Source organism: Salvelinus alpinus, chromosome 2, assembly GCF_045679555.1.
Source record: "Salvelinus alpinus chromosome 2, SLU_Salpinus.1, whole genome shotgun sequence".
NCBI lineage: Eukaryota > Metazoa > Chordata > Actinopteri > Salmoniformes > Salmonidae > Salvelinus > Salvelinus alpinus.
In genome coordinates this window covers 20,435,006-20,460,550 of record NC_092087.1, presented here as the reverse complement: position 1 = coordinate 20,460,550, position 25,545 = coordinate 20,435,006, and the positions used below count along the sequence as shown (strand labels likewise).

The 25,545-nt window shown below is 42.9% G+C and overlaps 1 pseudogene; it reads right to left on the bottom strand.

Annotated features, from left to right (window-relative positions):
• LOC139556102 (protein SHQ1 homolog) overlaps positions 1 to 25,545 on the bottom strand; it is a 73,654-nt pseudogene that overhangs the window by 37,224 nt on the left and 10,885 nt on the right.

Here is a 25,545-nt window from a genome sequence, read left to right as displayed (position 1 = left end):
GTTAAAAAAGAAGTTACACAAAACGCCAAAAAACAAAATAGCACCATTCGTTGGGAGACTGTAAAACGTCAGCCATGTTCCTAGGCACCATCTTGTACAGAGGAGACTACGTGAATCAGGCCTTCATGGTCGAATTGCTGCAAAGAAACCACTACTAAAGGACACCAATAATAAGAAGAGACTTGCTTGGGCCAAGAAACACGAGTAATGGACATTAGACCGGTGGAAATCTGTCCTTTGGTCTGATGAGATCATATTTGAGATTTTTGGTTCCAACAGCCATTTCTTTGTGAGACGCAGAGTAGGTGAACGGATGATCTCCGCATGTGTGGTTCCCACCGTGAATCATGGAGGAGGAAGTGTGATGGTGTGGGGATGCTTTGCTGGTGACACTGTCGTTGATTTACTTAGAATTCAAAGCATACTTAACCAGCATGGCTACCACGGCATTCTGCAGCGAAACGCCATCCCATCTGGTCTGGACTATCATTTGTTTTTCAACAGGACAATGACCCAACAGTGTAAGGCTGTGTAAGGTCTATTTGACCAAGAAGGAGAGTGATGGAGTGATGCATCAGATGACCTGGCCTCCACAATCACCCGACCTCAACCCAATTGAGATGGTTTGGGACGAGTTGGACCGCAGAGTGAAGGAAAAGCAGCCATCAAGTGCTCAACATATGTGGGAACTCTTTCAAGACTGTTGGAAAAGCATTCCTCATGAAGCTGTTTGAGAGAATGCCAAGAGTGTGCAAAGCTGTCAAGGAAAAGGGTGGCTACTTTGAAGAATCTCAAATCTCAAATATATTTTGATTTGTTTAACACTTTTTTGGTTACTACATGATTCCATATGTGTTATTTCATAGTTTTGATGTCTTCACTATTATCCTACAATGTAGAAAATAGTAAAAATAAAGAAAAACCCTTGAATAAGTAGGTGTCCAAACTTTTGACTGGTACTGTATATATATATTTCTGTAGAGACTCGCTGAAAAAAAATCATAGGGAAACCACTGCTGACAACATACAATTACATTCCCCAGGCGTCTGGCCGTGGCTTGACTGGCCCACTGAACCCCCCTTAACCCAGTGGCCTGGGGTGGTCAGTCTGGTTCTTGCAGCAGCTGGTTGTCCCCCAAGGGCCTCCTGGGGCTGTGGAGAAGAGAGCTCTCCTCTGGGCATTGTCATACACACAATGTGTGTAGAGGCTGAATGGACGGCAGCGAGAGAGAGACAAAGACAGAGAGAGAGAGAGAGAGACTAAAGGGAGAGAAAGATCCTCACTTTCTCCTCCTAGACTAGCGAGCCCTTGAGCTAGACACCCACAGGTTGCCATGGTTTTTGCTCTAGGATTTAATTTACCCAATTAATTGATTGTGCGGCAGACAGTGGGTAAAGAGGGGGAGGAATGTGCGAATGCTGAAAGAGCAAGGGGAAGTTAGAGCCCTGCTGATTTAACTGAGGTACAGTAGCACAACACTGATCCTATGGGCTTTGGTAGACTGGCCTCAGTCAATCTACATTGGAATCCTTCCAAGCCTTTTGATGAGAGAACAGATACATAAAATAAGGACTAGGTTTTCATTTCAGTCTAACAACACTGCAGGAGTTGGGCATCAGAGGATCATCAAAACAAACCAGTGAAACAAATGGTAAAGAGGTGCTTTAATTTGTTAGTGGCAGATCATTGGAGGAAATGTTCAATGTATCTGACAATTCAAAGATATGTGAATGAAAGAATGTCCCTCTGTAATATAGAATATGTTGTAAGCAACATTAATTATCCACTTTAAACACCTTTTATCAGGACAAATACGAAATGGTGTTAGAATGATTTTCTCCACCCTGATAGTACTGATCTGAGAGTGGACTGCCCACTTGTTTGTCTGTGTGTGAGTTTGTGGAACGAGAGAGTTTCACTGGTCTAAATCACTGAAGTTTTTATGATACTGTAAATTTGAGGCCGATGTCTCTGCTGTCGGAGGGACTTTAAGAGCATGAACGCATGTGGGACAGCCCAGAGAGACAGACAGTATGAATCAACCCACGGAGCAACGCATTCATTAATCACTATGTCCATCATGAACGGCTGATCGTGTCTGGGAGTCGACTGTGGGGAGGACTGACAAGATACAGGGGATTACAGCTCATCTCATCTTACCACCGGAATCACAGAGAAAGAAAGACAACTCACTTAGCAGGAATGACAAATCCTTCACGGGGGAATATCTAACCGTGAGGAGTAGAACAATGCTTATACAATCTGTCATCAAACCTGTCACTGGGACAAAGGGCTGTCATAACTAACCATATGTGATAACAGAGCGCTGTCTATGGCATGCAAACCACAGCTGGTTGCTGCTCGAGGCCTGCCTGCCTGCCTAAAGAACAGACAGCTCTCCTCTCGCTGCTGCTTTGCATGGCAAGTGGACTGCGCTATTTAATTCCACATTCAGAAAGGAATGAAATGCAGTCTGAGGCACAACAATGTAGAACAGTTATGAAATGTCTACCTGGGAATAGATTGGCAGCAAGACAATGGAATGGAATGCCTGGGCTATGGAGATTTTCGAGCCAGGTGCCCTGAGGCAACCGCTACAACAGGAGGGTTAATACCTCAGTCTGGACTCAGCCACTCTCTGGCTGTCTCTACTCTCACTGTGTCGGTCTCTGCTGACACCACAGCTGAAATGAGCCAGGTCTCAGGGCAGAAAGACAAAAAAGCTTTGCTTTGTTAATTACCTGAAAAATTTTACCGGAAAAGGGAAATGTAACAATTCAATCACAGGTCAATGCGGCAAGCACGAGGACTAATCCATTTAATGATCGATGCAGGGTTGCAACGTGTTGTTAGGTCAAGCTGACATTTAGCGCCGATGCACAGCGGGGGAGAGGAGGAGAGGGAGGCGGATGGGAAAGCACTCAAACGCCTTTCTGTCGTTTCATCTCCTTGACTCTGACTGAGGTGAGACTGATTGAGTTTTCCAGTGACTTGACAGAGCAGCTCCGAGCATACGCTCTGAGAGCTAGCGAGAGAGAGAGAGAGAGCGAGTGCGAGAGAGAGAGAGTGCGAGAGAGCTCAGGACAAAAACTCTCTCTGTACTCTCTTTTCCCCTGTCTGCTGCAGTGTAACAGACAGATCGAAACGGACTCCAACTCTAATCTCCACCATTGATTTATTATTAATTGGCCGTCGAGGTATTTTCTTTTCCAGAGAGAATGGGACTTCGTTGGCAAAATTTGAACCAGAGAAAGCTCCAGTAAACTCCCGGCTGTCTGCATCTGGACGAGGGGCCTACAACGTCAGGAGCACATTTCCCTGTTATTTTACAGACGAGCACACCACTTGGCTAAACCCTCACCAAGAGTAAAACAGAGCTCATTATGGAATGATGTGCTTGTAAAATATGTACAAGGGTGAGGAGAGAGCCGTGCATTCTACATCAATTAAGGAAGAAACTACAAAGATCTTTCTTGAGTTAACATACAAGCACAGATCTTGTACTACACAGTGCACTGTCAATCTGCTTCTTCTCATCCTAGTACTGTCACTGAGAGAGGCCTCAGTCTCAGTATGATCTACTGAGACTCCACTGCAGCACGGAGGGAGACTGTACAGACCACACACTCGCCAACAGCACCTTTGACACAGGAACACGGATACAGGTAGATTGCATCTCACAATAGCTCTGTCCGTCAAGTGGCCGTTCTGTGACAAATGACTAATCCGCATCATGGGAGCTGGGAGCCACTTTCCTTGGCCCTGGGAGGTAATTTTCTTGCTGAGGGAGGGAGGGTGGACTTACTTGACCCTCTGAATAAAGACACAGTAGTCTGTGATGTAGAGGTCATTCAGTAGGTAGGCCGGCTCATTCTCCTGGAAGACTTTGTGAATATCCAACAGGCACTTCAGGACGCATGCTTTCCCTGAACAAGGACAACAGAAAGACTAGAAAAACAGTGTTAATCGATGGCCGTGTGAGGAATGGTAATATATATATATATATATCCTCCTCCCAGAGTGCTAAGAACCTTGGCGTGATCCTGGACAACACCCTGTCGTTCTCAACTAACATCAAGGCGGTGACCCGTTCCTGTAGGTTCATGCTCTACAACATTCGCAGAGTACGACCCTGCCTCACGCAGGAAGCGGCGCAGGTCCTAATCCAGGCACTTGTCATCTCCCGTCTGGATTACTGCAACTCGCTGTTGGCTGGGCTCCCTGCCTGTGCCATTAAACCCCTACAACTCATCCAGAACGCCGCAGCCCGTCTGGTGTTCAACTTTCCCAAGTTCTCTCACGTCACCCCGCTCCTCCGCTCTCTCCACTGGCTTCCAGTTGAAGCTCGCATCCGCTACAAGACCATGGTGCTTGCCTACGGAGCTGTGAGGGGAACGGCACCCCCGTACCTTCAGGCTCTGATCAGGCCCTACACCCAAACAAGGGCACTGCGTTCATCCACCTCTGGCCTGCTCGCCTCCCTACCTCTGAGGAAGTACAGTTCCCGCTCAGCCCAGTCAAAACTGTTCGCTGCTCTGGCACCCCAATGGTGGAACAAACTCCCTCACGACGCCAGGTCAGCGGAGTCAATCACCACCTTCCGGAGACACCTGAAACCCCACCTCTTTAAGGAATACCTAGGATAGGATAAAGTAATCCTTCTAACCCCCCCCCCCCCTTAAAAGAGTTAGATGCACTATTGTAAAGTGGTTGTTCCACTGGATATCATAAGGTGAATGCACCAATTTGTAAGTCGCTCTGGATAAGAGCGTCTGCTAAATGACTTAAATGTAAATGTAAATGTAAAATATATATGTGTGCTTGGACACACCTACTCAAAGGTTTTTGTTTGTTTTTACTATTTTCTACATTGAAGGATAATAGAAGACATCAAAACTAAGAAAGAACACATGGAATCATGTAGTAAGCAAAAAATTAAAACAAATCAAAATATATTTTATATTTGAGATTCTTCAAAGTAGCCACCCTTTGCCTTGATGACAGCTTTGCACACTCTTGGCATTCTCTCAACCTGCTTCATGCGGTAGTCACATGGAATTCATTTCAATTAACAGGTGTGCCTTGTTAAAAGTACATTTTTGGAATTTATTTTTCTTAATGCGTTTAAGCCAATCAGTTGTGTTGTGACAAGGTAAGGGTGGTATACAGAAGATAGCCCTATTTGGTAAAAGACCAAGTCCATATTATGGCAAGAACAGCTCAAATAAGCAAAGAGAAACAACAGTCCATCATTACATTAAGGTCAGTCAATCCAGAAAATTTCAAGAACATTGAAAGTTTCTTTAAGTGCAGTCGCAAAAACCATCAAGCGCTATGATGAAACTGGCTCTCATTAGGACCACCACAGGAAAGGAAGACCCAGAGTTGTCTCTGCTGCAGAGGATAAATTAATTAGAGTTAACTGCACCTCAGATTGCAGCCCAAATAAAATGCTTCAGAGTTCAAGTAACAGACACATCTTAACATCAACTGTTCAGAGGAGACTGTGTGAATCAGGCCTTCATGGTCAAATTGCTGCAAAGAAACCACTACTAAAGGACACCAATAAGAACAAGAGACTTGCTTGGGCCAAGAAACATGAGCAACGGACATCAGACTGGTGGAAATCTGTCCTTTGGTCTGATGAGTGTGGTGGAAATTCTACCCTTAATCAATAATGAGGAAAGGCTAAATGAATAATCAATCAAGGTATTACTTTTATTAAAAGACTTGTTACAACAAGGAGGCTCGTCGCCCCACCCCGCAGGTGGTGGAGTGAGAGCCCACTGAGTGGAATTAACTTCTGGGTTACATACTATGTCAGGATAGGTGCAACTTCAGATATGACGTACAATGGTTCCAAACACTAACCCCACACATCCTGTGCCAGACCTTGGGCCCCAAATACAAATAACTTGTTGTTTTGTTCAGTACTAAGAACTTAGGACATTTGTTGTTACTTTGTTCTCTCCCCTAGTTCAAGGTGGAAACCGTCTCCCCCTAGGAGGTGACTGACACACAGACACTGAGGAGACAAGTGATTGGTTCCCCATTACTCACATCCCTTCACATGGTTTGCAATAAAGACACACAGTTCACATATGGAAACAATGTTTCCTTCTGACCTCCTTTTCCATACTCCTTGCTGATATTCTGCATAGCAACAGGGACATGTGAAAGATAAGACTGACTTCTCCCCTCTCTGGACCCAAGGTTACTGAGGCCCATTTGAGGGAGGAAGGGCAGCTGCCAACACCAGAGTCCGAAAGGAGACATTCTAATAACAGAGTTTCAACAGTTCAATCATATAAGCATATTCTGTAGATAAGACATCTTAATTATATTTGTTACTTAGCTTATATGAGTTAGTTTCTTTAACTATCTCAAGCCCAATGCCTAGGCTTAAAGAAGGATATTTTAGTACACAAACATTAGTAGGGTTAATCTCAGATAATCTCTGCATGTGTGGTTGCCACAGTGAAGCATAGAGAAGGTGTGATGGTGCTTTGCTGGTGACACTGTCGGTAATTTATTTAGAATTCAAGGCACACTTAACCAGCATGGCTACCACAGCATTCTGCAGTGATACAACATCCCATCTGGTTTGCACTTAATGGAACTATAATTTGTTTTTCAACAGGACAATGAGCCAACACACCTCCAGGCTGTGTAAGGGCTATTTGACCAAGAAGGAGATTGATGGAGTGCTGCATCAGATGACCTGGCCTCCACAATCACCCGACCTCAACCCAATTGAGATGGTTTGGGATGAGTTGGACCAAAGAAAAGAAGCCAACAAGTGCTCAGCATATGTGGGAACTCCTTCAAAACTGTTGGAAAAGCATTCCAGGTGAAGCTGGTTGAGAGAATGCCAAGAGTGTGCAAAGCTGTCATCAAGGCAAAGGGTAGCTACTTTGAAGACTAACAAATATATTCATATTTATATTCTTCACTATTATGCTACAAAATAGAAAATAGTAAAAATAAGGAAAAACCCTTGAATGAGTAGGTGTGTCCCAAACTTTTGACTGCTACTGTATATTATTACACAATAGGGGAGTTGCTGGCAGAGACTGTGGTTCCTAAAGGCTTAAAGTCTCATTGTCATTGTTCCACACATCCTTTCTTCAAATTATAGGCTAAACAGGCTACGGGAGATCATGGGACCATTGCAAGTTCATACTATTGCAGACAACTCATGACAGAGTGAGCAATTAATCAACTTTCAGGTCCACTATATCTAGTCCAGAAAGACAACTCAAGTGGGTCTAGATAATCAAAACGGTTCATTTCATAACAGTTTAGGAACTCATTTATTTGGCCTGATTTCCCGCAAAGTGTACCATTACAAAAAGACACACACCTGGAGGGAGCCAAGTTAGATCCTTTACATTCGCTGCCACAAAACTCCTTTCTCAACCCAGGCATATAAATAGCCCCTTGGTGGGACGCAATTGGCTTGTTGCAGAGCACTGAAGTCTAGATACAATCCTCCTGTCCAGCATCCACCTCCAGGATTGGCTCACAGTAACCAGAGACATTCTGTTCTTTTCAAAACAAACAGAACACTCACTCTGAGGAAAACCTTACACAAACATTTTAGTTTTCATTTAGATTATGAGCTGTCTTACAGAGGGAGCAGACAGAGAGAGCTCAGCTTCCAACTCCAGGGCCAGGACACAGAGTACAGAGACACAGCTCTACTCTCCCTGCTCCAAAACTCACGGTTTTACTTTTCTCTCCAGCCTGAAGAGCTAGCCTGGGAGGGAGAGCGCCTGGGAGGGAGAGAGCCGTGTGACACAATAAATCCTGCACTCGTCTGTTTTACACTCTGATGACAAGTTCAGCCAGTTGATCATGTTGGTGGCGAGCCCAGTGGTTGAGCCCTGGAGCGGGTCAGACAGACAGGCAGGCAGGCCCGGGAGGGAGGTGCATGGGCACAGCAACACAGCTGCCACAGGGGCACCCCCCCCTGCCCCCTAACATCCATCATGGCAAAGTGACAAGAGAGCATAGGCAACACACAGCTGCACATACTGTATAAGATAACTGCAGACTTATGGTTTCAACTACTAGTAGGGTCGTGTGCACTTCTACAACAGCATACATAGCCTACTATATGAGCTCATCCTCCAGTGGAGACTCCAACCTTTTCTAGTGCTATATTGAAATAGAGTGACTGCTAAATTTCAGCTAAATGTTAAAAAGCCAAGGGAAAAGGCTCAATTAAAAACATGACAGAGAAATGTGAGTTTAGCTACACTGAGGAACAGCAATTACGGAACATTTCCAGCTCAGTATAGGCTAGCGCGACAGTCAACTCCAGTGGGTCCTTCTGTCAGCTACACGACAGCAGTCGTGCTAAACCCTCGCTACCCAGCTCTCCCTGCCTGGCGGCCCATTGGTTGCAGCCACTTAGCAGGCAGCTGGATGAGTTCCTTGAGAATAAGCGTCCGTGCTGCCAGAAGGACCATCTTTTATTTGTTATTTGGGTTGGGTGGTCGAAATTGACCAAAACCATATATAAATACAAAAATAATGTACACAGCCGGCAGCCCATGGCCATGTTTTTTCTATGACCTTTGCACCTTTTCTCTGTCATAATCATCTACACTGAGTGTACAAAACATTAAGAACATCTGCTCTTTCCATTACTTAGACTGACCAGGTAAATCCAGGTGAAACTTATGATCCCTTATTGATGTCACTTGTTAAATCTGCTTCAATCAGTGTAGATGAAGGGGAGTATAGGGTAGGGGAGGAGGATTTTTAAGCCTCGAGACAATTGAGACCTGGATTGTGTATGTGTGCCATTCAGAGGGTGAATGGGCAAGACTACAGATTTAAGTGCCTTTGAACGGGGTATGGTAGTAGGTGCCAGGCGCACCGGTTGTGTCAAGAACTGCAACGCTACTGGGTTTTTCATGCTCAACAGTTTACCGTGTGTATCAAGAATAGTCCACCACCCAAAGGACATCCAGCCAATTTGACACAACTGTGGGAAGCATTGGAGTCAACATGGTCCAGCATCCCTGTGGGACGCTTTCTACACCTTGTAGAGTCCATAGCCTGACGAATTGAGGCTTTTCTGAGGGCAAAAGGGGGGTGTGGGGGTCCTTAATGTTTTGTACACTCAGTGTATATTGAGGATTTGGCTGGCTAGTGGGCAACGGCCGCCCCACTCCCAAGATGGGTCGGTCCAGTTTCCTGATTGGCTGAGCTGAGGTGGCGCAAATTCACATTACAATTTAAACGCGCATCATCAAAGAGTGTGAGAACCGCTCTGACTCTCTGCCAGTCACTCAGTCAAAACAGAAACAAGGAATGGAGACCAGAAAAGGCTTGATGTGTGAAATGAACCTACTTATTTGCAAAATGTTCTGGCTCTGCTGGTCCATGTACTTTGTCTGTGAGACATGACAGATCAGCTGCTGTGGTGCAGTCGAGGTAGGAAGAAAACAGACGGACACACTCACTAACGCACACTGACACAGATAGGCCTAATATTTTGGTTGTATATTGTATGAAATATAGGCTAATTAGGGAAGGGGGATTTGGGGGAACATTTACACACTAGGCTACTTGCAATATAGCCTAACAAGTAGTGAGATTGGCTTTTATAACACATACAGTAGGTACATACAGTAGGCCATCTACTAGACATTTATACAGTGCTTTTTACTAAACACAAATATTTTTTACTTAACACATGTATTACAATGATGGTCAATTCGGGGACTGTCTGTGTATTTTCATTGTTTGATCAATGTTTAATCGCTTCTGAATCTCAGTCTCTTCAGGGTTTATGAGCTGAAGTAACAAGTGACTTTGGTGTCGGATTACATTACATAGCCACCGCCACTGAAGGCTGGAAAGTCCCGCCTATCTCCAGCTTATTTAATTTGCTGAAAGGTCCATCACTTCTTGGCAGAAAGATATGCATACACGTGCAGAACTGCCAAACTAAGCACAAAGCTGTAAATCCATTCACATAAACTAGTCCTGGCTTCATTCTTTGGCAAACACAGAAGGTTGTATACTAAATTCAATAGAAGAAAACAGAGAGTGAAGGAGAGAGAGACTGACTGTTCCTTAATGTAGCCAATTACTATATTATATAGCCAAACCATTAAGGAACTGTCAGTCTCTCTTTCTCCTTCTCTCTCTATTGAATTATATGTAGCCTAATATTTAAACACTAAGTGGGCAGGAGGGAACACTTGACATGCACTAATTTGAAATATGTAGTTAGGCTGTTATAAGGTATTATATACAGTAAGCCAATGGTCATCTATAAGGCATTTATTCCGTGATTTTGTTCTTTGTCAAATATATGTGTTTATTCTTTTACAACTAGGATGGGTAACACTTTAAGAATCCGTAATAAACCATAAGGCATTTATAAATTGTATGTTCACCATTTATTAATCATTACTCTCACATTAATAAACCATTTACTAATAATTTGTAAGGTCTTTTTGCAGTCCCTAAAGTGAGTCTATTTATATTTTATAAATACTTTATAAATGCTTTGAGTGACCAGTGTAATTTCTCACAGAAGCAAACAACACAGGATATTTAAGGAAATATATATATACAAGTGTGAATAACTAGCTTACTAACATTTACAAATGTGGGAGTAATGATTAATAAATGGTGAGCAAACGGTGTGTAATATATAATACTGAGCCAAAATATCAATCAACTCGCAGGTAGGGGGTTGCTGGGCCCAGCACAGGCAGTGTGGTTCCCTGGTCTTCTGGTCCCAGTGATGATAGGCACAGCAGCACAGACAGCTGCTGCAGTCGTCAAGTATAGTGGACGTAGGGAAAAAACAGAGACCGAGTGAGAGACACACACACATGTTTGTAATAATAATTAACCGTTAGGATAGGGGGGACATGTATGATAGCCAGGCACTTATATTTGCAATATAAGTAGTTAGGCTTTCATAAGGTACTATGAGCCAATGATCATCTTTTAGGCATTTATCGAGTCATCTTTCTTCATTCACAACTAGGATGTTGCTGGGCCCAGCAGAGGTAATGTGATCCCCTGGTCTGTGGGAATGGATGCTAGGCTTAGCAGAGACAGCTCAGAGGTGAGTGTAGTGGAGTTGATGTACTGCCAGTTCCTCAATATGTTGGCTCTATATATAATAGCAATTAACACTTAGGAGTGACAGACAGAGTGACTGACACAGACAGAGTACCAACAGAGGAGAACAAGGAAAAGTAGACAGACAACAGTGACAGACAGACACCGCGCGCAGTGTGGCTGAAATGCCAGGGCTGAATTTTTATCCCAGTCTGCCCTGGCAGAGGGCAGTTCAAATATTTACCCCCAGGATAACAGTTCTTTCAAGGTCTTAACCTGCCGCTCCCCCAAGACATTAATGAGTTTGTTTTCCTAATATCTACCAAAGTTTGCTTTCAAGGCCGTTTAAATTAAGTGCATCACATTAGAGCATACATTTTCATTTGCCTTATCCTGACAAATGAATTAGCTGTGCGCAGTAATGCTGGGAGGAAACGTGTGGCGCCCTCTCAGACGTACACCAGCCAGGCTGCATTACTGGAGTTTTACAGTTCATTAACGTGGGCCCTATTACCCACACTCACTCTCTCGCCTGATGCTGCTGCACGGAAATAAAGACAATTACAAGCCTGAACAAAATGTTGTTGAACTTGCAGAGGGAAACTCATTCAAATGAAGAGACGCATTTGCTGTTGTTGGCCTGCTTAGACTAATATCATCAGTTAGGCTTGGTTGCATTTTCCAGCACAGAAACAACTGGGTATGTGACTGTTTATTAACTAATGTCCAGCGTCAGGAGAGAGAGTGAAACGGTCCATTATAACAGGTGAAGTTGTGTGTTTGTTTCTAGAGAATTAAGGTAGATAGTGTAGTCTAGTACAAGGAGGCTTCCTTCACGGTGACTAAGTGGGATTCTCCCAGTCATCTGATCAACTCATCTCCTTACCTAATGAGGCACGGAAAAATTCTAATCTGGAGCTTAAAATAACCTTTCATTTGCAGACATTGACGAGCGTTCAAATCATCACAAACTGGATCATCTCACCCCACAGACATCCTAAATGTGTTGACACGGCAGAGCCTTCATCTACCTACCTGCGGGGCTTTGATTTAAAGATTACTTTGTGCTGGGCAATATCAAAGTCAACAGTTTGAGTCCATATGGAACAAAAACACACTTTCTGCTTGGAGAGGTTAAATCAGACAGACAACTCTGATGGAGAGGTTTCTTTTACACATATGCTATACTGCAGCACGAATGAGAGGCCTTTCTCTAGATACTTTATTCAGTGCATTGTTTTGAGCAGGAAATATTCTGCTTGTATGCGGGCTGCTCTGCTCTGCTTGTGGTGCTGTGGTGATGTATGAATTTTGGTGCATGTTGGCTGTAAAGCAGTCTTTCTGTCAGTCGCCAAAGCATTGAACAGAGAAGCTGCAGCCCACAGCTACCAGGCAGGCTTTGCCTTCCAACAGAAATGCATTAAACCACAATTTCCCATCAAAACATTGGTCAGAGTAAAGAGAGTGGTACTAAATCAATGCTTTCAAATTAAGCATAACTATGCTGTCACATTAATTGGGGATAGACGAGGCCATATTGAGGGCTTTATTATTTGGGCACGACACTGAGGCCGCCAATACTGCTCTAACCAGCATGCACAAACAGGCCACTAAGGTGTGGAGGTGCCCGGCAGCCTCAGGGCAGGGTTGAGTGGTCACAGAGGGCATCATCTAGTCTAGACTCACCTGACTGGAAGAACCGAGCTGCATCCTGCATGTCTGCAGAGACTAAGGCAAAGTGCCTGTAAAGCAGGTAACAACACCCTCCTCCCGAAGGCCACCAGGACCTTCTGCAATGAGCTGTACGTCTGAAAGAAAACAAACAAAAAAAGACATGCTGCATTTTCATCATGGCCAGACACTAGACATTCAAAAAGGGAAACCTTACAAAAGAAGAGTAAGGGACTTCATCTTAAAAAGTTTGGCTCAGCAGCCACTTTCTTTCCTCCTTCCCTCCAGCACTAAGCAGGCTTGCCCACTCCTAATTGCAGTCTTTGGTAAACTAACGACTTCCCTTTTATAGAGGGGGAAATAGGCAAGGAACTCTTAAACACCTTCTGCAGCCGCAGCCTTTAATTGTTGGTGGTCCTTAATCACTTTTTCAGCTCAAGGCTTTTCTCTGCATCGGTGGACAAAAGAGCTGAGAGAGAACCCTCTGCTTTCCTTTTTCATTCATCCTCTCTGGCTTGTTAAGACTGCGCTCAGAGAGAGAGACTGTCTCCTTGCATGTCATCAGGGCTCATCCCCTCTCCCTCGGGGCTGTTTAGCAGCCTGGCTGTAAATAAGACTCAGCTGCACACCAACCACCAGGAGGCTGTTAACAGCTACGCCAACCCTGTCTGAATGGTTAGGAGGCTGGTTAACAGCTACGCCAACCCTGTCTGAATGGTTAGGAGGCTGGTTAACAGCTACGCCAACCCTGTCTGAATGGTTAGGAGGCTGGTTAACAGCTACGCCAACCCTGTCTGAATGGTTAGGAGGCTGGTTAACAGCTACGCCAACCCTGTCTGAATGGTTAGGAGGCTGGTTAACAGCTACGCCAACCCTGTCTGAATGGTTAGGAGGCTGGTTAACAGCTACGCCAACCCTGTCTGAATGGTTAGGAGGCTGGTTAACAGCTACGCCAACCCTGTCTGAATGGTTAGGAGGCTGGTTAACAGCTACGCCAACCCTGTCTGAATGGTTAGGAGGCTGGTTAACAGCTACGCCACCCTGTCTGAATGGTTAGGGGGCTGGTTAACCCTTTACGCTCGTAGGAATTGTCCTATATGGACAGGGATAAACTGAAATGTTTATTACGGAAGAAATATGAAATGCATAACCATGGTAGCAATTGAAAGAGAACAGTTTGGAGATAATGGGGAAATTGTGAGGACACAACAGTTCACCTGCCGCAGACTGAATCGAAAAGATAACACTTGATTTTATGTGCACTTTACATTTATTGTAATTTGTTGATAACAAAATCTGAAAATACTCTGGATACATTCAGTAACATGATAAGACTATTCCTGAAGAATGTGGATAGGTGCAACATAAGACATAAAAAATTACAACGTTTAAGTGAGAGGTCTAACTGGTGTCTACAAGTGGCCACACACCTCTTCAAAGTGTGCACAGTTCCTAAGAAATTTCAATGTACTTTAATGACTCAAAGAAGTCTTCAACTATAAAGTACTTTTTTGAGCTCTCCTAGCTGTGTCGTTGAGGAACTAGAACAAGCACACTTTTAGTTGCTTAGTTTGGAACAAAACCCTGCATCCCCGTCATCACACAATTACTGTTGTTGTTTACACAATCCAAAAACAGTCCATTATAAATCGCAATCTGGGTCAAGTGGGCATGATTTTAAAGCTTGTTCTATTGCCAGCATGACTAGCTAAGTAATAAAATATGATCTTACAGTGTTAAGCTTTCACAAGGTATTTCAGAGAAACCGATAGTAATTTTGTTGCGGATAGAAAGGAGTCATGAAGTTGACGGAAATAGGCTACAACAATGGTCTGCAATCTTTTCCATTTGGAGTGTCAAGTTATCGTACAAATTTTACTGATCTGCGTGCCAGTTATTATTTTCATATGCACATTTGTGCTACAGATTAATTTCATGTATAATAAAGTCTTCATATCTACAAAATCAATGTCATGTGGTTCATCAAAATTCTATCTAAATGAAAATGTTACAAATCTAAAAGTAACTTCTATTGCCATTGGCAACATGTAAAAATAGCCTACATAGCGGCAACAAATAAAAACCTTGCAGCCCGCCAGTAGAAAATGTATTGATTAAAATAAATATCCTATAAATCACATAGGCTACGCATGGCCTGTCTGCAAAGAACTTGAAATATTGTATCAACTATTAACTTAGTCTGACTGAAGCTTGTGCTAGCAAACTTGCAACATTGTCCAAGATATTCTGGGCCCTCAGAGTTTCCTGTGCCAGTGAGCTCCTGACAGACAGACACAGGTGTAAGCTATTTGCGTAAGGGATAAGAAGTAATCATATAGGCCTTTTTTATGAAGTTTCCACCGGATCAGAGCATGACCTTTTTTTCCAAATTCCCTGCTGAGTGGACTATTGTCATTCTCAATGGATGTAAAAACAGATTTCGTTTACTTGCCGTTTGAGGCGAACACAAAACTACTTTCAGAAGTTACACAGTGATGGAGAGTTAAGACAATCAGAAAAAGTATCCGATCCACAGATGGCCACATTTATAAGCCTACATTTGCGCAAGATTGACAGGAGCGCTCTAAACAAACGGTAATGAATAAATTGACAACTCCTAAATGGAACGAAATTAACCAAAACTTCTCACAAGTACAGGCTAGGTTGTGCGCTCTGCAAAACGTGTCCACTGCTGGATCAAAAAAATCTTGGTCGACCAACAGCCTAACAACCAACCAAACAAACAATCAACCAGTCGACTAAATGGGGTCAGGCCTAAAACAGTTACTAGAGGGTACAAGATACACTGAGTATACAAAACATTAAGAACATCTAATCTTTTCAGGTGATAGACTGACCAGGTGAAAGCTATGATTCCTTATTGATGTAACTTGTTAAATTCACTTCAAATCAGTGTAATTGAAGGGGAGGAAACAGGTTAAATAATTATAAATATTTTTAAGCCTTGAGACATTGTGATTGTGTGTCATTCAGAGGGTGAATGGGCAAGACAAAAGTTTTAAGTGTCTTTGAACAAGGTATGGTAGTAGGTGCCAGGCGCACCGGTTTGTGTCAAGAACAGCAACGCTGTTGGGTTTTACATGCTCAACAGTTTCCCATGTGTATCAAGAATGGTCCACCACCCAAAGGACATCCAGCCAACTTGACACAACTGTGGGAAGCATTGGTGTCAACATGAACCAGTACCCTCTTGAACACTTTTGACACCTTGTAGAGACATTCCCCAATGAATTCAGGCTGTTCTGAGGGCAAAAGGGAGTTCAACTCAATATTAGGGAAGGTGTTCCTAATGTTTGCTATACTCAGTTTATGTTTTGAACTGGCTACCTAGTTAGTCTGTTCTCGATCATATTTTATAGGCTAAGCATACCTGCTGCTGCAATGTCTGTCTCTTCTTGAGCAACAGCTGTCTCGCACACATGCAGGTGATGCGCGCAAACACAGACGTGCTAAAGTGTCATTCCAATCCTGGCTGATATGAAGATTTGTATTTGATTGAACAAATACTTAACTGTGCCTAAAGAAATTACATTAACAGAAATTATTAAATTAATTTCCATTACTTTTCAGACTATATCATTTTCCAAAACTTTTCCAGGCCTGGAAAACACACATTTTTAAATTCCATTACTTTTCCAGGACTTTCATAATCGTAAAAACCCTACAGGAGGGATTGTTGCAACTTCTTGTCGTGCGGTACTAAATTTCAGAACGGCTGTCAGTCAAAACCCATACAGCGCTGTGAAGCACAGAGCCAGAGCTACGAGTGTTAAGGGTTAACGGCTCCACCAACCCTGTCTGTCCGGTTATGAGGCTGGTTAACAGCTAGCAGATGGAGGGAGTGGGGAAAGAGAGAAGGGTGAGAGTTAGACAGGGGGAGGACGAGAATAAAAGGGAAAGACAAAAAAGGGGAAACAGTGAAAAGATTGAGAGAAATGGAGAAAAGAGAGATATAGAAAGGGAGGGGATAGTTAAATACATAGAGAAACGGTAAAAGAGAGAGAGCGATACTAAGGGAGGGGATAGTTAAATAGAGAAATGGGAAAAGAGAGAGATATCTAGAAAGGGAGGGGATAGTTAAATAGAGAGACGGGAAAAGAGACTTGGTAAAGTAGAGGGTTAGAGCGACAGAGCATGAGGATGAGAGTGAGTGACAGAGCGGCTGAGAGACAGACTGGATGAGCGACAGAGCGGATGAGAGATGGGGTCCCGTCAGTCTCTCCCAGGCAGACAGCTCTACTGACGAGGGCTTTCAGGCAGCTGCAGGATGTCATTAGATTACCACTTCCTCCATTATCACCATTATGGCCAAACTGCTATCTCTCAGGCGTCCGATTACCAGCCCTCACTGTCAGGTTCACAGAGAAAGGTTTAAGATGCGCCGCACACACTCGTCCTTCTTCGTCCTCTGGTGCCTTCACACACACGCCATCGATCAGGGAGCAGACAGCCACCTCGCACCCCACTCGTCTGTTTGCCAGTTGGGAAAAAACACCTGGGCTTGTTCACAGCCCCGGGGCACACCCTAATACTCCTACTGTACCTACACTCTGATGCACGCAAGCCACACATGCACACACACAGGTCTAAGAGGAACCAATCTGTCGTCATAGCTTTAACCTGGCCGCCTCTTCTTCTCCTAAAACAATGCGCTACCAGTGTACCAGTAGGAGATGACAATCAGTGGATATATACAGTGCCTTCGGAAAGTACTCAGACCCCTTAACTTTTTTCAAATTTTGTTACGTTATAGCCTTATTCTAAAATGTATAAAAAAAAAATTAAACTCAGCAATCCACACACAATGCCCCATAATGACAAACCGAAAAGTTTTTTTTGAAATTTTAGCAAATGTATTAAAAATAAAAACACTGATATACCTTATTTACATAATTCTTCAGGCTAGGGTCTATTTTTCTCCACTCCCTGTCTGACTGATGTGCCCAAAGTAAACTGACTAAACTGTTACTCAGGCCCAGAAGCCAGGATATGCATATAATTGGTACCATTGGATAGAAAACACTTTGAAGTTTGTATGAATGTTAAAATAATGTATGAGACTATAACACAATTGATATGGCAGGAGAAAATCCTAAGATTTTTTTTTTTTTTGAGAGCCCATGCTCTTTATATGGAAAGCTATGGGGCATTTGCAATTCCATCTCCCAGATTGCAATTCCTATGGCTTCCACTAGATGTCAACAGTCTTTGTTTGTTTCAGGCTTGTTTCTTCCCAAACGAGGAAGAATTTTGAGTTTTAGTACTGGAAGTCAGAGTTGGAAATCAGTCTGTGCACGTGCCACGAAGAGGACACACACCTGCTAATTTTACTTTCCTATTGAACATACTTATTTCCGTATTAAATATTATAGTTTAATTACATTTTAGGGTACCTGAGGATTAAATAGAAACGTATTTTGACTTGTTTTAACCTCTCTTGGGTATGTGAGACGTTAGCGTCCCACCTCTTCAACAGCCAGTGAAACTGCTGGGCGCCAAATTCAAATACAGAAATACTCATTATAAAAATTCAGAAAACAAAACATATTTTACATAGGTTTAAAGATGAACTTCTTGTGAATCCAACCACGGTGTCAGATTTAAAAAAATGCTTTACGGCGAAAGCATACCGTACGATTATTTGAGAACATAGCCCACTAGACAAATCATTACAAACAGTAACCAGCCAAGTAGAAGAGTTACACAAGTCAGAAATAGAGATAAAATTAATCCCTTACCTTTGATGATCTTCATATGGTTGCACTCAGCAGACATTAATTTACTCAATCAATGTCCCTTTTGTTCGATAAAGTCTCTTTATATCCAAAAACCTCAGTTTTGTTCGCGCGTTTTCTTCAGTAATCCACAGGCTCATACGCAGTCAAAACAGGCAAACAAAAAAATCAAAATTGTATCCGTAAAGTTGATATAAACATGTCAAACGATGTTTATATTCAATCCTCAGGTTGTTTTTAGCCTAAATAATCGATAATATTTAAACCGGACAATAACGTCGTCAATTTAAAAGGTAAACAAGAAAGGCACTCTCTCGGTCTCGCGCATGAAAAAGCTCTGTGACACTTTAGGGTCCACTCATTCAGACTGCTCTTACTTCCTCATTTTTCAGAATAAAGCCTGAAACAATTTCTAAAGACTGTTGACATCTAGTGGAAGGCATAGAAACTGCAATTTGAGTCCTAAGTCAATGGATACTGTAATGGCATTGAATAGAAAACTACAAAACCAACAAAAACACTACTTCCTGAATGGATTTTTCTCAGGTTTTCGCCTGCCAAATCAGTTCTGTTATACTCACTGACACTATTTTAACAGTTTTGGAAACTTTAGAGTGTTTTCTATCCAAATCCAAATCAAATCCAGTTATATGCATATAATATCTTCTGGGCCCGAGAAGCAGGCAGTTTAATTTGGGCATGCATTTCATCCAAAATTCCAAATGCTGCCCCCTACCCTAGAGAAGTTAAGAAAGTTTAACGGTAGCTTTTTGGATTCCTTTCTCTGCACGTTGAACGAGTGCATTACTCAAATCGATGGCGCCAACTAAACAGACTTTCAAAAAGTAAGTGTAACGATTCTCTAATTCCTCCTCCTCCTCGGACGAGGAGAGGAGAGAGGGATCTGAAGACCAATGTGCAGCGAGGTATGATGACATAACTGATATTATTTGAATTACGAAACGAACACGAAAACACTTGAAAATTACAAAATAACAAACACGACGTAGACAGACCTGAACATGGAACTTACATACAACATGAAGAACGCACGAACAGGTACACAACTACAAACAAACGCTACAGTCCCGTGTGGCACGAACATACATACAGACACAGGAGACAACCACCCACAACGAACACTGTGAAACAACCTACCTAAATATGACTCTCAATTAGAGGAACGCCAAACACCTGCCTCTAATTGAGAGCCATACCAGGCAACCCTTAAACCAACATAGAAACAGACAACATAGAATGCCCACCCAAACTCACGTCCTGACCAACTAACACATACAACAAACTAACATAAATAGGTCAGGAACGTGACAGTAAGTGACTATTTAATCGCTATTTGTGATTTTATGAAGCCTGTGCTGGTTGAAAAATATTTTGATGTGGGGCGCCATCCTCAAACAATCGCATGGCATGCTTTCGCTGTAAAGCCTATTGTAGATCGTACAATGCAGTTAGATTAACAAGAATTTAAGCTTCTTAAGACACTTGTATGTACCTAGATGTTTAATATCCATAATTTTTATGATGATTTTTTTGAATTGTGCGCCCTCCAATTTCACCAGAAGCTGTCGACAGGTGTCCCGCTGGCGGGACACGATTTGGAAAGGCACACACCTGTCTATATAAGGTCCAACAGTTGACAGTGCATGTCAGAGCAAAAAACAAGGAATTAATTAAGGAATTGTCCGTAGAGCTCCAAGGCAGGATTGTGTCGAGGCACAGATCTGGGAAAGGGTACCAAAACATTTCTGCAGCATTCAAGTTCCCCAAGAACACAGTGGCCTACATCATTCTTAAAAATGGAAGAAGTTTGGAACCACCAAGACTCTTCCGAGAGCTGGCGGCCGGCCAAACTGAGCAATCGGGGGAGAAGGGCCTTGGTCAGGGAGGTGACCAAGAACCCAATGGTCACTCTGACAGAGCTCCTCTGTGGAGATGGGAGAACCTTCCAGAATGACAACCATCTCTGCAGCACTTTATGGTAGAGTGGCCATACGGAAGCCACTCCTCAGTAAAAGGCACATGACAGCCCACTTGGAGTTTGCCAAAAGGCACCTAAAGACTCTCAGACCATGAGAAACAAGATTCTCTGGTCTGATGAAACCAAGATTGAACTCTTTGGCCTGAATGCCAAGCGTCACGTCTGGAGGAAACCTGGCACCATCCCTACGCTGAAGCATGGTGGTGGCAGCATCATGCTGTGTGGGGATGTTTTTCAGCGGCAGGGACTGGGAGACTAGTCAGGATCGAGGCAAAGATGAACGGAGCAAAGTACAGAGAGATCCTTGATGAAAACCTGCTCCAGAGTGCTCAGGACCTCAGACTGGGTCAAAGATTCACATTCAAACAGGACACCGACCCTAAGTACATAGCCAAGACAACGCAGGTGTGGCTTTGGGACAAGTCTCTGAATGTCCCTTTGCAGAGTTAATTTTTCCAAGGTAATGTACAGAACAGAGGCGTTTATCCCTCTTATACCACAGTTGCCAAAGAAAACAATATGAAATCACAAATTTACAGGTAGAAATACTTTGTTGATATTTTCATTTTTATAAGCAAATTCATACTTTCTCTTCTTTTGGTTGATAGAGACACGACCCAGTCGTTTGTTCGATTATGTCTCTGCAAAAACAAATAAATGCTAGTTAGCTAGGTTTTTCCTTGTTGGACCTGCGTTTACAATGTATCCAATTTCAGTTTGTGCGGTTGTTGGTTTAGCTTTCTGTAACTTTGTAGCAGGTACGATCTGCATGTGTAGGCGCATATTATTGCAAGGTGTCCCGATATATTTTCCAACTGTCCCATTATCTGGTTTTAATGTCCATTCTAGAATGCCCTTATAGCCAATCAGAAACAAGTATTAAACAATGCTGTGGTATAATCAATGATAATTACGGACTGCCCCCCTAATACTTACCTCAAGCCAGCAGAGAGTGCCACTGAGTTTTCCAATGTTCCACGGTGATTCAACCTACAGTCATACATTGAGAGATCAATGTCAATGTCAATGTCAAGAGAATCAAGGTGTCAAACAAACGGCATGGATCTACAACACGCGAGGACGCTATGATACCAAGAACAGGCAGGTCCAGGTCACACACTCAGTCTCCAGTGTCCATTATAGATACTTTATTTTAGATGAACACGATCTCTGGAAAAGTATACTTTGTTCCAGAATCTCTATGGAGTATCTGGCCATAACACCCCAGATGTTAATAGAACGTTCATAGATGACTTCACAGGTAGCTGTCTAAAGTATCTGTTCATGGCAGTACTAAGAATTACAGCTCTGGGTCTGACCAAATTATGTACAGTACCAGTCAAAAGTTTGGACACACCTACTCATTCAAGGGTTTTTCCTTTATTTGTTTTACTATTTTCTACATTGTAGAATAATAGTGAAGACATCAAAACTATGAAATAACACATATGCAATCATGTTGTAACCAAAAAAGTATTAAACAAATCAAAATATATTTTAGATTCTTCAAAGTAGCCGCCATCATATATTTTTATACATTGAATGTTAATATTGTGAACCTATGTTATACATTTTTTACCCCCTGTTTCCTCCTGCCCCTATATATAAGACCGTCCACCCCCACCTGTGATATGGATGCCTGATGAAGGGACGAAACGTTATGTCATGACGTGGCCCTCTTTGGGTATAGCGAGTGCCTTCCCCCGCTCTCCCTCTTACACCCAGGTTCTGTTATCTCAGGTCGTAAATTCCTGGAGGAAACTCTCTCCCTCATGCAGTATAGAGAGAGGGTTCACAGTAGAACAAATGAACTTCTTCTACCTCATAGAACTTGAGAACTGAACAATATCCATGTTTTAGAGAATGTGTAAAAGGTCAGTGGAGAATCCAGCTATGACCGGTCCATTTTGTCTAATGTTTGTGACCTCATGAGAGACAATACAGCCACATTACCATAACTCTGTTTATACAAGAGTCTCCGTTATGAGATTTGCATCTAATTATTGTATAAAATGAATGAGTAAATATGAAACTATTTGTGAAATTATGTAATGTGAGAATCCAATTCCCTTTCAAATTTAACTAAGTCATTGGCCCGCCCCATGAGCACAGACATTGATCTGGCGTCATTGGACAGCCCTTTTCTGCTGTTACGAATATAAACCCCACCTGGAGAAGTCCACTCCAGACCAAGCGTACCTCGATTACCAAGAGGGCTAAGGTTTGGAGTAGAGACCATGCATTCCTCGGTTGTTGAATTCCTAACCAAACCACGTGGAACATTGGCTACACTGGTGGAAATGGTTAAACTCTGAGACTATCGATACCGACAGAATAAGAGCAAATCTTCTATACTAATTACTAGTCTGCAGCTAGAATTTGTCGACTGAATGTGAAGTCCGACAACCGCCGAAAGATCTATTCTATAAGAACATTTCTGAATGGGACTCTGAAGTATCCATTCTAACAATGAAAGACTTCATGGGAGAGAGAAGTTCAGATGAACTTTCCAACAGAAAGACGGACGATTCCAACAGAGATCATGACGACACACTGAGCGTAAATATATATATATATATTGATTGCAATTATTCCCGAATGAGTGAGCGTTCATGTGCAAAGGATTAGCATTTCAATTATTATAATTATCAACTGTGTAGTGTCTTTTGTCTTTCGCGCCCTTCTCAGTCCCTTTGTCTACACGTGTCATATCGGTTTAGCCCACTAGGGCACATCCCCTATCATTTCCTTGTAACCATATCTACTTTGTTTGTTTGTTTATGCATTTCTGTGATTATTTAGTTAGTTAGTAAATAAATGATTAAGACAATTGATGTATGGATGATTCATAGTGAAGGCTGGGTTCGTGCAGATAACCAACAATTTACGGCGTTTGGAATGAGACTAACGTGAGGTAAAGAATAATTCATTAATTAGAAGACTAATTGATCAGATATTAAAATATCTGAAAAGCTATATTAGGAAAATTATAACTTTGTAATCTGAAGATTTTCCTTGGTGCCCCGACTTCCTAGTTAATTACATTTACATGATTAGTTTAATCACGTAATAATAATTACAGAGAATTGATTTGATAAAATAACAGTCTTCACTTTAATGATCCCAAAGACACGACAGTTATTATAAATAAATATCACCTTGGAGCATGGGCAGCAGTGTGCAGAATTTCATAGTAGACCTTTACTCTCTTACATCTACCTCCATCTGTGCCGCAAAGGACTGTAGTAGGGGTTAGTGACATTAAGACAACATTGAGCTCTCAAGATCCCTACAGGATATTGGTGTAAGCCCATGTTAAAGCTTTGACATGGTGGAGGATGTAGAGATTTGCCACTCAAGTCCAACTGCAATGTGACGATCTCTTGTCGGTCGTTGACTCACATTGTGCTCTCCCTCTGTAGTGCGCACTTCGTAGCAGTATGCTAGGATGATGTCCACCAGGCTGAGCCACACCTGGACACAGGCCTTCTTGTCCAGGAAGTAGGAACAGTTGGTGAACTTCCTCAGTTGCTCTCTCTCATCATCAGTGAAGGACACTGCTGCAAAACAACAGTCCACACTTACACTCACTGGGTTTTACACAGGCCTAATCATCCTGACCTGTTTTACAAATGCATTCATTTGGAAGCCCATGTCCTGTAGTGTAAGAGGAGAACACTACAATGTTGTCAGTTCATTTGGAGAGAATCAAGTCCCTAATGAGTTTCTTCCTCAGTAACTGATCAAGATACCCTTCGACCAAATTATATTGGTAAAGTTTTATCTGCAACTTTCAGTGCTGAAAACCAAGCTGAAAATCTGCAAGAACAGATTCAAGTCAGCACTTTCTCTGCAGCTTATGGAACAGCTGAAAGCAATCCTTCCCTTTGCCTGTTGAGTGGGGTGCATGTGGGGAGGGGGGACAGCCCCTATGTTGAGCCCCTGATGTGAGAGGGGCGCTGGGTGTGTGGGCTAGCGCGCAGGCATGCAGAGACCCACACACCGCAGCAGCAGTTTCAAATGATCCTCTTGGCTGCACTGGGCTCTTGGCTCTGCTGGGAACTGGATTCCTGCTGCATTACGTCAGGGCTTAGATCCCTGCAGACGGTACCGGAGTCCCTCGCCAGTGCAGCTGCAGCATCTCAGCCTGGCCAAGCAGAGCACACGCACACACACCTCCCCCCCACCACACCTCCCCTACCGCCCGGGAGATCAGCCAGGACCCTGGGGAGAAACTCAGTGCCCCACTGGCCCACATCCAGCTGTCTGCCTCAGTGTAGAAAACAAACACTGACTGGTCCATTTAAATGATCAGGGAAAAGGATAGGGCTGCTGGCAAACAGGTTCCTTTGTCTATTTATTAGAACAGCATTAATACAGTCCAGCATTTATATGCAATAAAAAGTGTATACATCGTCATTCAGTGATATCTAGCCTAAGACTTAAGAGGGCATCAGCGGCTATAATTCCTGTTTTTCCCCCACATGTAACTGAACTAAAGAGTTACGTATTTAAAACAGGATGAATGTGGGATTACTGCTGACCATTAAACTGTCAAATCACAAGCTAACTAGGCCTGCATAATGCAGCCGCAGCGCTCCATCCATCCAAGAGACATCATATGTCCCATTAGATCTTCCATCCAATCTCCACGGCACTCGCTAATCTCAACTTTGATCCTAGCCAATCAAGTGTGAGGGAGGGTGGGGTAAGATGAATGGAGATGAATTTGTGACATAGTTCCTCCAGTCTTCTGAGCAGTCTGCCCCATAGCATGTCCCTAACCCGAAGTCCAGATGGTGTCAGCGACAAGGAGTAAATATGCCTCTGCTAATTTTGCAGGAGGCTGGAAATGACCTCATATACAACTCTACATCACTGAGGAGCTTCTGACGTATGACTTTGGTAGTTCAGAATAATGTGGGGCACACAGTGTCCTCAGAAACTTTAATAAAGCTTATGTCGATTGCCTTATATTCAAACATCATGCCTTGAAATGTAACTGAAAACGCAATTGTTTG